Source organism: Crocodylus siamensis, chromosome 4, assembly GCF_052110815.1.
Source record: "Crocodylus siamensis isolate JL-2025a chromosome 4, ASM5211081v1, whole genome shotgun sequence".
Classification (NCBI taxonomy): Eukaryota; Metazoa; Chordata; order Crocodylia; family Crocodylidae; genus Crocodylus; species Crocodylus siamensis.
In genome coordinates, this window is record NC_143398.1 from 203,805,503 (window position 1) to 203,820,220 (window position 14,718).

General features: G+C 43.0%; 1 pseudogene; it reads left to right on the top strand.

Annotated features, from left to right (window-relative positions):
- LOC149867458 (dynein axonemal heavy chain 11-like) overlaps positions 1–14,718 on the top strand; it is a 291,701-nt pseudogene that overhangs the window by 245,369 nt on the left and 31,614 nt on the right.

The following is a 14,718-nucleotide window of genomic DNA, read 5'->3' on the forward strand; positions in this document are numbered from 1 at the left end:
TTTTAGTTGGAAAAAAACCCAACCCACCAATTATATATCTTTGCACATTTACAACTTTAAAAAACTGCATATTCCAAGAGTCAGGGTGTAGGTTGTAAACATATTGGTCTAAGGAAATAGGCACACAAGGTTCTTTGGGTAAATCTGATATCGTTTATTAGACCAACTCAAATAGTTGGAAAAATTCTCCTTAGCAAGCAAAGGGTGTTTGCGCCAAAAGCCTGCTTAGATGAATTTTTCCAGCTATATGAGTTGGTCTAATAAAAGATCTCAGATTTACCCAAAGAACCTTATCTGCATATTCCAAGATGAAACTTCCCAGGTAGTGAGTTTTGACTTAGGGCTAGTCTTCTAATTAGTTACAAAGAAAGTAAATTCCATATAGAAGCTACATCAGCTTCTTTGTATGCAAATATGGCATCACTCAGAGGAATCAGCTCAGTGATTAGAGTCTTGTGAATCATGAGCTTTGGTCAAAAAGATTGCTCAGTGAAGCTCAGGGGGACAAAGGACCAAAAAGTTGTCTCTTAAGAGCTTTTAGCCTTTCCTCCTCCTAGGGCTGTCTGAGTCCCAGGCCAGTCATTAGAATAAATTAAAACAGTCTGAACAGTTTGAGCAGCCTGAAGACTGCTCTAAGTTATTATGCCAGCTGCCAAAGGGCTATTTTAACAACTAATCATATAGTATAAAAAAATAAGTATATGGTGTAGCATAAATAAAATAGGCCTCTGCTTTCCCAGCTACCTTTCCTCTCCCCCAGCCCAACACCAGAGGATGTTATATGGCATGTGAAAGGATCACAGCAGTAGTTCAGTACTACCAAAGATTCCCTTATGCTGCCTGGTTATTAGAGCAAGCTAGTGCTAACATAGGGCAAAAAACAGAAATAAAATACAATGTAATGTTAAGACTATAATTTCAAACACTCAGAAGTTAGGTAATATTGGAAGTAAAGAGTTTTCTTGTAATTTTTGCATATTCACCTATGTTCTGATATGAATTAGAATAGCCCAAGACATCAATAACTTCTCTGAAAACAAAGGATTTCCTATAGATTTGTAGCTGAGAGTAGAATTTGGCCCACAGGATACTGGCTATACTGCTAGATATAAATGATTAATATACAGTGAACCCAGTTCCACCCTTCAGTCCATGCTAAATTCCAAATTACTTCAATGAATGCTTATGAAAAGGACTTTATGATGTGGATGCCTCTGACAGCAGGAGCCTGGATTCAGTGATCTATATCCTGTATTCCTATGAACATTCCACAGAGGGACAAAATGTTTCCTGTTTTTTCAACTTTGCAGGGTTATGTCTTCTATGAGAATCTTAGTTTATCGATTCCCTGGCTTTTGAATGTTTAAAATAAAAAAACACTTTTTTTTCACAAAAAGTGAAGTGCAATGATTTTTTCCTGTGGATGTTGATCGTTCTTCACAAATACATGTGAGGAGATACTGTGACACACAAGCTTTTGAAACTAGGAATTTAAAAGTTAACCTTTATTATTTTAGGTCCTCATTCCAATGACGGAAGGTCTTGATCCAGTCTCCATGCTGACGGATGATACGACAATTGCTAAATGGAACAATGAAGGCTTGCCTAGTGATACCATGTCCACACAAAATGCCACTATTCTTACAAACTGTGAATGCTGGCCTCTATTGATTGACCCCCAGCTCCAGGGGATCAAATGGATAAAAAGCAGATATGGCTCAGATTTGAAAGTCATCCATTTGAGTCAAAAAGGGTAAGCGCTAGTTGGCAGCTACCAATATTAGTAGGAATAAAAACATTTGTTTAGCTGTTGAAGAGATGCAGTAGCTAGTTCTATGCTGTTGTGTCATGTTGTTTTCTCTGGATTTCAGGAAGCATTAAAAACATAAATAAAATATTTTCTCACTTTATATCTATCAAAGTATCCAGTAATTTAACATGGCCTTTGACACTTGTGCTAGTACAGCAGCATCAAATTTAAATGGACCAATGACAATTTGGATTTTTACAGGTACATTAATATTATACAGGAAGCAGTTCTTGCTGGACATCCTGTTTTGATAGGGAACTTGGAGGAGACCATTGATCCTGTACTTGACCTGCTCTTGGAAGGCAAATGCTCAATAAAGGAAGGTATCTCTTTTTACTATCTATTTATTCTATCAGTTGTCTCTCCATTATATTTTAGATTTGTTTAATGTATCTTCCAACCAAAAGTCTCTTTCTACATCTGTGGAAAGTCTTGACTAATCTGTAATCTTGCAAGGCCTCTGATCTGTTGGACCCAGCTGTGTCTTTTCCCAGCCACTTACACCTGTCGCTATTAAGTGTCACATCCCTCAGACCCATTATAGAACAGACTTCCATTTTCCCTGGCTTTATCTCTTTGATCTTTACTCCATCACCCATGTCTGTTGTAGGACTCAGAAGGATGGTATTATTTATCACACTGTCACAGGATATCCCAGTGTGGAATTTTCCTCATTCCCCTGCTATACCAGAGGGCCACATCCAGACAAACACGGATGTTTGGTTCGGCACGTGGCAGGTTACCCTGGGTGGAGTAGGGAAAGCTGGGGCCAGCACAGTTGCTGGCCCCAGAAGCCTATCCTGGGTGTTGGGGAAGCTGCAGCCACATTGCTCCTCCAGCTTGGAGCCTGGCCAACAGCTGGAGTATAGCTCCAGCAGGCTAGGATCCAGTTTTGGTAGCATGCAGTATCCCCATGTGTCCTGCCCTGCTTTTTTTTTCTGCGCAGGTGTTTTTGACCCCTGGATCTTCAGGGGTCAAAACCCCCCCACTGAGCTGCAAGGTAGCAGCACAGGAAACACCTGAATGTGCAGTATGTGGCACCCCATACAGGTCTGCAGTGCCACATGTGACACAGCCACACTCGCCTGGAGGTGCTCTCATTATGGGACATAAATGATTAACATTTAAGAAAAAGAATTCTACTGCTGGTTCTCTTTCCCTAAGAGATGTAGGTGGATGGGATGCTTTTCTCCAATCTGCTTCTTCTGTGATTTATTCATTTTATTTTAAATATTTTGTCAAGGGAAACTGCATGCCTTTCAATTCAGGTCTTGTACTCAGCCATTTATTCTGGTATTGTTTCCCCCACTTCCGCATTGTAATACTGAATCACCTCCTCTTCTTCCTCGTTCACCTGCCTTTCTGCAGCTCCCAGAGATTCTGCTTTCCATGCCATGTCCCTCCAAGGGACTGAAAATGCCCCATCTCTGTTGGTCACAGCTGCTATTGCCCAGATTATGTGTGAACATAGAAATCCTTCATTCTAGCCTGTTATATTACCTGGTTTATCTAATCTCTCCAAAGCACTTAACCCCAAGAAGGTTGCCACAGCACAGTACTTACCTACAGTCTAGGCTAGAGAGGAATCTATTAATGGAATAGCACAGAATTCCTCTAATTCTCTTTCTCCACTATTTACTTCTATTTGAGGGAAGTAGTAAGTGAGCCACGGCACTGAATTTCCTACTCCTGAAGCTTAGTTTAAATTATTACAGATATAAAAATCCCTGATCAGATAGTTAAATGAAGACGCAAAATGTACCTAAGTTCAGCCATCACAATCTCTAAATTCCAATACTAATCCTTTCTCCTCTTTTTCTCTTGCCAACCATACTTTCCTCACTTGACCTTCGCTCTTATTATGAGTATTCTTCCTCGGTGAGTACCCATGCTTTATCTACCAGCAAAATCCTTCTTATGTTGACTATTGATCCACTCCTGCATGCCAACTTGGAACTTGGGGGAAGGAAGTGGGGGAGACATCTTTAATTTCTCACACCCCTGGACCATTTGAATCAAGAAGGGATTTCACGGTGAGCTGAGACTCAGAAAGAGACTGTTACTACTATTTTGGTTGCAATTCTGATTCGACTAAAGGCAGAAGTCATGTGCTTTCTGTTCAGTAGGCTCTATCATCTCTTTCTCACTTGTATAACTCATCTAGGCACCCCTTTTACATTTACTGTCATACTGTTTTCCTCATACTTATGGGATTTTATTTGAGAAGTACAGTTATTTCCTACTACTGTGTATTTTTGTTTGCCTTTGTAGATTCATAAGAGTAGGAGACAAGGGATGTAAGTTTCACCCAAAATTTCAGCTGATCCTCCACACCAAGTTTGCAAGACCCTATTACAAACCAAATATCCAGACGCAGACCATTTTAATCAATTTCACTGTAATTCAAGAGGCTTTAGAAGATCAGTTGCTGGCACATGTTGTCCATATGGAAAGACCAGACTTAGAACACTTAATGTGAGTTTGCTTACTCTCATACCTGTTATATTAGTTTTTGCACTTTAGAATGACGCTTCTAGTTGCAGAAGGGACCACAAGCCATACAGCCTTTCCACCATTTTTGCTTTCATCAGTTGATTTGTATAACTCTTGTGCATGTCCCTTGTGTCCATATTGAATAATTTTCATTAGATGGATGCAACTGAACCAAAGCCTTAGATCCAAATGTTAGTGGGATTCAAACTCCAAACATTTGCATTTACAAATAGCCTCTATAACTGATCAGAGCAAAACTCCAGATCTGAACTCCTGGGCTTTGTCCAGACACGCAGGGACATGTGCTTGCAGTGGCACAAACTGCCTCAGCGCACGCCCCGAATGTGCACTTTGTTGCAGGGCAAATGATCCGTCAGTGGGCAAACTGCCCTTGCCCAGCTCCTGCTGGCTCTTTAGCCAGAGAGAACTGGAGCCTGGGGCCAGCATCAGTGCTAGCTTCAGCAGCCTTACCTGGCAGCCTGGAGCAGCAGGGGAACAGGTAGGGCAGCACAGCGGCCTGGCTGACAGCCAGAACATTGCTCTAGATGACCTGGCCTCTGTGTCAGCACACACTTGTTATGCATGCATTGCACCAATTCAGTTGCTGGGTGGGGGGTTGCTACCAGAAACTCTTGGTAGGAAATTTCGGCCCCACATTGCAAATTTGTAGCACAGAGCATGTTTTAACATTCACTGCATGTGATTTGTGGTGCTACAGACTGCATGCCCTAGCATGTCTGGATGTGTCCCTGGGGTTCTGAAGGTGTTTGAAATGCTAGGAAAAGTAACCTCTTCTAACAGTGAAAACCAGACTGTGGGCATTCTACACTAGATGTGGCAGTGGGGTGGGGGGTAGATGGGCAACATTGCTAGGCAAATATAGTTTATTGTCTTCTGTGGGTTTGTGAAGATGCTGACTGTCACAGTAGTGCCAGTGGGGGAAACATCAGGATTAAATGAATATCTTTAGGTCCTATGTGTCTATACCTTTTTCAGACTGGGACTGGGGTTCATAAGTTACATGGGTACACTGGGAAATTTTACCTCAGGTTTCATTCCTCAGAGGGAGGACATGGAGAGGTACCATTGCCCCTGGAATAAATTTGACTCTGATTTTTTGCCAGCTGAGCAGGGTAGCAGTAAGACTATAGTTATGTTTGAGATGGTTATGGCATTCGGTACTTAAATTTCAGCCATGTGAATGTTTTGTTTGGGCTGAATATCTTATGCTTGTTTTTAGCCAAAAGGTTTGGATGTTGATTTGGCTTTGTTCTTTGTCCTTTTTTTCTTTGTTTCTAGTGATGGAATTGATACACACAGCAAATTTTTTTTGGTCTTAAGTTTCATAGTTTCATAGTTAGCAGGACTGGAAGGGACCTGAGAAGATCATCAAGTCCGACCCCCTGCCATGGCAAGAAAGAATGCTGGGGTAAGATGACCCCAGGAAGGTGTTTATTTAGCCTCCTCTTAAAGACCCCCAGGGTAGGAGTGAGGACCACTTCCCTTGGAAGTTCGTTCCAGATCCTAGCCACCCTGACTGTGAAGTAATGCCTCCTGATATCCAGTCTGAATCTGCTGTCTGACAGCTTATGGCCGCTGTTCCTTGTTACTCCTGGTAGTGCTCGGGGGGAACAAGGACTCTACCATTGCTTGCTAGTTTCCCTTGGCCAGTTTATAGATGGCCACCAGATCCCCTCTCAGCTTCCTCTTTTGGAGGCTGAACAGATTCAGATCCTGTAGCCTATCCCCATAGGACCCGCCCTGCTTCCCCCGATCATGCCAATGCCCTCCTCTGAACCCTCTCGATGTTATCGACATCCCTCCTGAAGAGCAGTGCCCAGAACTGGATGTAGTACTCCAACTGCGACCTGACCAAGGTTGCATGGGGGGGAGGATCACCTCCTTGGACCTGCTCATGATGCATCTGTGGATGCATGACAAGGTATGGTTAGACTTTCTGACTGCATCCCCACGTTGGGGGGCCCATGTTCATCTTTGAGTCAGTAATGACTCCAAGATCCTTTTCTGCCTCTGTGCTGGTGAGAGGGGAGGTCCCCAACCTGTAGGTATGCTGCTGGTTCTTCCTCCCCAGGCGCAGTACCGTGCACTTGTCAGTGTTGAAATCCATCCTATTCTTATCTGTCCACCTCTGTAACCTGTCCAGATCTAATTGCAGCTTGTCCCTCCCCTCTAGCATGCCCACCTCCCCCCACATCTTAGTGTCATCTGGGAATTTGAACAAGGTGCTATTCATCCCCTTGTCCAAGTCACTGATGAAAATGTTGAACAGTGCAGACCCGAGGATTGAGCCCTACGGAACCCCACTGCCCACATCCTTCCAAGTCGAAAATGACCCGTCCACCACCGCTCTCTGGGTGTGGCCCCCCAGCCAATTGGTGACCCATCTGACCATTTAGGGATCGACACCACAGTTGCCTAATTATTTAATGAGAATGGGGTGAGAGACAGTTTCAAAGGCTTTTCTAAAGTCCAGAAAGACTATCTCCACCGTGATGCCTGCGTCCAAGGCTTTAGTGACCTGATCATAGAAGGCCACCAGGTTGGTCTGACAGGTGAACCCATGTTGGTTGCCCCTAAGCATACACTCTCCTGCTGGTCCCTCACAGATGTGCTCCTGGATAATTTTCTTGAAGAGCTTCCCCAGGACCAAGGTAAGACTAACAGGCTTATAGTTTCCTGGGTCCTCCTTCCTCCCTTTTTTGAAAATACGGACCACATTGGCCCTCTTCCAGTCCTCTGGCACCTTGCTAATTCTCTCAGCACTCTGGGGTGGAGATCGTCAGGACCTGCTGATTTGGATGTGTCCAGTCGCACCAGGAGGTCCCTGACTAAGTCCACTCTGACCCTGGGCCTGGCTGCGTCTCCCCTGGGACCGTCAGGGATCATGATGAGGGGATGACCTGGTCCCTGCTCAGAAAAATGGAGGAAAAGAAATTGTTAAATACATTAGTTTTGACGTTTGGTGTGACCACCAGATTTCCCAGTGTGTCCTGCAGAGGCCCCACATTACTCAGAACCTTCTTTTTACCCCCTATGTATTTAAAAAAGGACTTCTTATTGTCCTTGATCAGGGTTGCTAGTCCCAGTTTCATCTTTGCCTTACCCTTCCTAAATTAATATAAATAAGTAAATATAACAGCTTTGGTTTAGACTTAGCATGAACATGGTCTCATTTTAAATGTGAAAAAATCTGAGACATAATGAAAGGAGAAAAGAAGATAAAGCGCTGTATTGTGACAGTTGAGCACATTGTGTGAAGTTGGACCTGGAAAATGCCAAAACAGAATCCATGATCAGATCTCACTCAATCCTTTTCCCAAGACCCCAACAATTTTTCCTCAGCTGGTCTACAAGTATAAGGTTCTGCAGGTTTGGGGGTGGGAGATACCATAAATTGTAAAGAACAATGCCTGCCTGAAGGTAGCAATTACATCCTGAGAAGTTAATGCAAATGATCCTTACCTCAAAGGGCATTGTCTAGTGGACAGCTGGAGACCAGGGACTGATGTCAGCAAGGTCACAGAACTAGTTTTTTGAACTAGTTGTAGAGCTATTGGCAGAATCAGGAATACCACATGGGTGCCCATAGAGAGAAAAGTTTGGGGGACATGATTGTTTGCAAATCATCAAGGCACTGCATTTTTAGGCCACAATTTTTGCAAGCTCTGCTCAGCCTCTAACGCTTTTAACCAAAGGGCTACTGCCTCAGACATTCCATTGCTTTTCAGCTACTAATAGTTTGTATGAGCTTTTCCTTGCAAGAGGCTGGCATGACTTGTAGGCTGTGCCTTCAGAACTATGGTAGGAAGCGGTCAGAAGTAAATCTGGATGTTCAGCTTTCATTTTTTAGGATGGAATCCATAGGAAGTAATTAGCTAAGTTTTCTGATTTAAATCTCCTTAGTTAAGTTCAGAATAAAGGTTACAATTCATACCTCTCCCACCTTTTCATATTCATCCAAATATAAGTACTAAAGCCTAGATTTATAGTGAAGTTTTAAGAGATTGGGGTATCTGAAGCAAAAAGGGCACGTATTTCTGCTATTAACATGGAGTGATTTATGGATTTGCAAACTAGCCATTTTCATTTCAGCCTGAACTCACAAAGCAGCAAAATTATTTTAAAATTGAGTTGAAAATGCTTGAGGATGAATTACTGACACGCCTTTCAGCTGCTGAGAGTAATTTCCTTGGGGATACTCTTCTGGTTGAAAAGCTGGAAACAACAAAACACACAGAACCAGAAATAGAAATAAAGGTAAACTATGAAAAGATTCAGATTAGCAAAATAATGATCACTTGGATAGGATGAATGTGTTTTGGTTTTTTTATCTAAAAGAAAGATGTTTTCTTTCAGAATTACACATATTGTGCAACCACTTCTTTTTCAACCTATTAATTTAGGGGACCTCAGGACATATCAGGGATTCTCTTTAATAGCAATTTTTCCATGAGAAACAACCTCGATTATTTGAGTAAGATAAACTGCACTGGTATGTGCTCTTGAAGATATTACCATGCAATTTGTGCCTTGAAAATTATAAAATGAAAGTGTTTTATATACAATGAAATCCTTTTATCTGTTCAAAATAAATGCTATATTAAAGTTATTTTACATTTTTATATATGACCTTTGATTGAAAATTAGTTTTTTTATACTTCCAGTTTCTTATAACTTCAGCTCTTTTATTTATTTTTTCCTATATTAGCTAGTTTAAAATTAAGATGAGACCATTCTAGATTGAGTTATTGGTTGTTTGGCATTCCTAAACGTTATATTTAGGGGACTACATAAAATACTATTTGGAAAAAGGCAAGGATTAATTTAGTGAAATGCAACCTGTTCATTTGATCAGGCTTTTCTAGCTCTGAAAAATCAGGACTGTTTGCAATATATGTCCAGTAGGGTAAAACCTGTCACTGAGGAACTGAGAAGTTAACACAAAAAGAAAAAAGAGCTCAGTACTAATTTTAGTTATGCTGACTCACAGTATTGCATATCTTGTGCATGCAGTTACCAAGCACACAAATGAAGAAGCTAACATTAAAAATCATTGCTTTTTGCAGTCACAAATTGTGTTCACTTATTTATAAATGTCTTGTGATATCAATAGTAAATACATAGCGCACCCATATCATTTTCATGTTCAGACTACTTTGTAAACAGCATTTACTAATTCAAGCTCAGTACTTCCCTCTTAGTAGGAAAATGAGTAGTAGCATCCCTATATTACAGATGAGAAAACTGTCTTAGTGTAAGGGAATTTTTCAGAGAATCTATTCAGTGTCTAAGACAAATCAGACCTGAGAGATCTAGTCATTATACCACATTTGCCTGCATAAAAGTGATGACATCAGCAAAACAACTAGAGAAACATCTCTCAGAACATGAATCACAGTATATCTCTTATCTCATGGTCTCTTAAGTGGGAGACTTATGCTTCCCTAGCTCCTTCTCAGGTTGAGAAGATTCAGTTACTGTGCAGGACAGTACAATGCTGAAAGATATGTGGGGAGCCGGAGGAAAAGCAAGGGCAATGTTGGCCCCCTGCTAAACCAGATGGGGCAACTGACAACTGACGCCCAGGAAAAAGCCAGCCTATTAAATAGGTACTTTGCGTCAGTCTTTCATCAGTCACACGGGATGCCCATGCCTGCTATGGGACAGGGAAATCTGGGTGAGGGAGATCCCCTACCCTCCATAAATGCTGACCTCGTGAAGGAACACCTTGAGAAGCTGGATACCTTCAAGTCAGCTGGCCCTGACAACCTGCACCCCAGGGTACTCAAGGAGCTGGCGAGCGTCATAGCCCAGCCCCTGGCACAGATCTTTGAAAACTCCTGGTGCTCTAGTGTAGTGCCCAAAGACTTCAAGAAAGGGAGGAGAGTGGATCCGGCTAACTACAGGCCCATTAGCCTGACTTCTATCCTGGGGAAGATCTTAGAAAAGTTTATTAAGGAGGCCATTCTTGAGGGACTGGCCCAGGCTAACATCCTAAGGGACAGCCAGCACGGGTTTGTTGCGGTAGGTCTTGTTTGACCAATCTCATTTCCTTCTATGACCAGGTGACCTATCACCTGGACAAGGGAGAAGAGATTGATGTCATATATCTTGACTTCAAAAAAGCTTTTGATCTGGTATCCCATGATCACCTCTTGGCCAAACTGGCCGGTTGCGGCTTTGGCTCCACCACGATCTGCTGGCTGGGAAATTGGCTTCATGGTCGGACCCAGAGGGTTGTGATTGATGGCAGTCACTCATCGTGGTGCCCTGTGACCAGTGGGGTCCCTCAAGGCTCTGTCCTGGGACCCATACTGTTCAACATCTTCATTATGATGTGGACACTGGAGTCAGGAGTGGGCTGGCCAAGTTCGCCGATGACACCAAACTTTGGGGCAAAGCATCCACGCCAGAAGATAGGCGGGTGATCCAGGCTGACCTTGACAAGCTCAGCAAATGGGCAGACGAGAACCTCATGGTGTTTAACACCAAAAAATGCAAGGTTCTCCACCTTGGGAGGAAAAACCTGCAGCACCCTTATAGGCTCGGCAGTGCTACGTTGGCTAGCACTACAGAAGAAAAAGACTTGGGGGTCATCATTGACCACAAGATGAACATGAGCCTGCAATGCGATGCTGCGGCTAGTAAAGCGACCAAAATGCTGGCGTGCATCCATAGATGCTTCTCGAGCAAATCCCGGGACGTCATTCTCCCCTTGTACTCGGCCTTAGTGAGGCCGCAGCTGGAGTACTGCATCCAGTTTTGGGCTCCACAATTCAAAAAGGATGTGGAGAAGCTTGAGAGAGTCCAGAGGAGAGCCACGCGCATGATCAGAGGTCAGGAAAACAGAACTTACGATGACAGGCTGAGAGACATGGGACTCTTTAGCCTGGAAAAGCGCAGGCTCAGGGGTGATCTGATGGCCACCCACAAGTTTATCAGGGGTGACCACCAGGATCTGGGGGAACGTCTGTTCACCAGAGCGCCCCAAGGGATGACGAGGTCGAATGGTCACAAACTCCTGCAAGACTGTTTCAGGCTGGACATAAGGAAGAATTTCTTTACTGTCCGAGCCCCCAAGGTCTGGAACAGTCTGCCAGCGGAGGTGGTTCAAGCGCCTACATTGAACACCTTCAAGAGTAAACTGGATGCTTATCTTGCTGGGATCCTATGACCCCAGCTGACTTCCTGCCCTTTGGGCAGGGGGCTGGACTCGATGATCTCCCGAAGTCCCTTCCAGCCCTAATGTCTATGAAATCTATGCTGTGCAGAAGAGGACATGCTTGGGCCTGATTCCCTATGTGTATGTATCATGCCCAAGCTATCCTAAAGACATTCAAAAAAGCCTAAGCCTGAATCAGTTCAATCTTTGTAGATTAGTCTAATCTGACTAAGCTGAACTGGTTTGAAACTGGACAGACATTCTCTCTAGACTGAGGAAGTTCAGGCACATGCCTGCAGTGGCTCAGGCTAGAAACCAAGGCGTGCTAGAGCAGCCCTGCTTTCCCTTCTACAGGGAGCTGAGCAGGACTCTCTCATTAGGGAAGTCTGCCTGCACAGCCCCAGGCTTTTCCCCGCTGGCTGTTCAAGGGAAGGGAGTGTTGCCAGCCCCTAGCCCCAGGCTAGTACTCTGAGGCAAGGGGAGGTGGGGGGAGCTTTTCACTCTCCCTCCCTGCTTCATCATACTGTCTGCAGCAAAATTATAGGCGAGTAAACCAGAAGGGTGGGGGGGGCAGTGATAACATGATAACAATTTTTATCACCCAATTAGCAAAACTAGCCTCTTTCCACATTACTTCAGACTTCTTAAACAGCTTACTGGCTGACCTGAGGTTAGCTTCAAAAGCACTAAGCAGTCACTATTCTGTCTGCCTATCCCAGTGAAATTGGAGAGAGACACACATAAAGACACCTCTTGGCATTAGCTAGCATACCACATGCAGGCTATGGTCTGTGCTGTAGCAGAGAGGAGGAAGGGATCTCTGCTTAAGGAGTGAGTGGTGGGTGGGGAAGAGGGAGAGGTGATCACAGGGAAGCCAGCAGACCCCACTATACCTGCAATTCTGTGCCAAGCTCCAGCCACGGAGCAGAGGGGAAGGGCCATCCCTGCTGTGGAGCAGAGAGCCCTGCTCAGCCCAGAGAGCAGGCCAGGATGTTTTTAACTTAAACCAGCAAGGCGTCTGGGACAGACATTGCATAAACCAGTTTGAGCCAAATCAGTTAAGTCTGATGCTACAGTCAACCAGGTTTATCTCAAACTGATTTCTGCCATTTTCAAACTGGTTTATGTACATTGAACATCTGTTCTGTTACACGTTTAAACCAATTTCTGATCACTTAGCAGGTTTATGTGTAGTATCTGTCCCTAGCCAAAGTGACTGCAAGCAAGATATTTCCAAAGAACCTGGGAATAGGTGAATCTGCATATTAACAGCCAGTTTGTCCTGTGTTTGTCCTGTTGTGGTGACAATGTGATGTATATCAATATTCCCTAAATAATCTTATTTACATAAAACAAATGCTATATTTTCCCCTGTCAGTCCCTATTTTAATAAAACTGTAGGTAACAAAAAAGAACCTGTATGGATAAAGTAGCAGCAGGCTTTAAACAACACTGCAAAAACTAAGTTAAGGACTTCTTGAAAAAGAAGCCAACAAATAGCCTAAAGTAGTAAAGCTCTTTGTATTAGCAGTTTGTTGCGACAGTGTGGAGTTTAAAAGAACTATTTAGAATTCCCAAATGGTTATGCTTGAATGCAAAGCTGATAATTTAGCTAGGACTAGTAAGGAAGAAAAGAGGAGTTGCCCCTTTTCCACAAAATGTCACATTTGGGGCCTCATTCTCTAGTCTACGGTGGTCATTTACAACAGTGGAAAAATTGGAATGGTGGCATTCCTATTGATTGCTTTGCATTGTCACGAGCAGAGGAATGGAAATTCAGACCCTTAGTACTGTGTACAGTTCTTTTGGTAGCTTCATGCTCCGGTAGAGATACAACTGCATACTAGATATTAATACAAAAAAGGACCAAATCCTGAATTAATTAATTATTTTTTACCCTGACCTTACAACCTTTACTACAAGGAAAAACAGTAGGCTTTGGTAAAAATGACATCAAGAGAGGAAGAGAAAGGGGTTGGGGAAAGCTTTTATAACATGGATGTATGTTGCTTTCATAACTAAGCTGCTTTCCATCTAAAGTCACATTTCTAATGTGTATAATTCTGCATAAGTGTTGTGTTCCTGCAGATGTTCTAGCATACCACAAGCAGCTGCATTTGCCATGGGCTTATTTAAGTAGCTGGATACTTTCTGTGTGTTCTGTCTATTCTACATTCACATGAAACCATTGAGGGGAAGTAATCGCTGACATCTTTTCTTGCCTGCTGGCTTGGTTTTTGTGCTTCTTTAAAATGTTTGAGCATTAAAAAACAAAATGTTTGAAATGAAATATTTTGGACCCAATCCTATGTCTGCACTCAGAGTTCTACTGCCCCTCCTAGGCAGGCTGCCTGTCAAACATTTTTAGGACTGGCTTCTTTGAATGCCTAATTTCACACACAATTTTAATATTCCAGGTAATTGAAAAAGAGAAAAAAATTAATGTCTTCAATCTTGTGGGCTCTTCAACATGCTGGTTCTTCTAAATGCTAACATCTGCTTAGGGTCCTGAGTGCTTTCCAATCTCATTGACAGCAGTGGGAATTGAGAATACCTAGCATCTACCACTTCGCAAAATTACAACCAAAAGCCATTGCTACCTCCACTATTTTCAAGTCTTCTGGCTTTTTCCAATGCTTCCATTCCCTTGCTGCTTGCTGAATCATGTTCAGCCCAGGTCTAGCTGTTAACACAGAGTTTTTGTTCCTCTGATATACTGCAGGTTTTGGAAGCAAAAGTCAACCAAGTAAAGATCAATGAGAGTTGTAAGCATTATCGCCCAGTAGCAGCCAGAGCTTCCTTGCTCTACTTCCTCATGGATGAGCTGAATAAAATCAATCCAATGTATCAGTTCTCACTCAAGGTTACTATTCAGGAAGAGATCAATATGTTTGTGTGCTGCTGTTTTAATCTAGTGTTACTATTGGCTTATACGCTTGTCTCCCTCCTGTTGCAGGCTTTTAATATTGTATTTCACAAAGCAGTTCAGCAGGCAGAACCCTCTGACAATGTGAAGGAGAGGGTAAACAACCTGATCGACTGTGTAACATACTCCACTTTCATTTACATCAGTCGTGGTCTGTTTGAAAGAGACAAGCTTACTTTCACAGCCTGGTTAGCTTTCCAGGTATCATCCTGAAAAGCATTTGTGTGTGTGAATGTGTACATGCTCAGTCACCATCCTTTCCTCCCTCCTCCCCTCAAATATATTTTTAAATCACTGGTTAGAAGA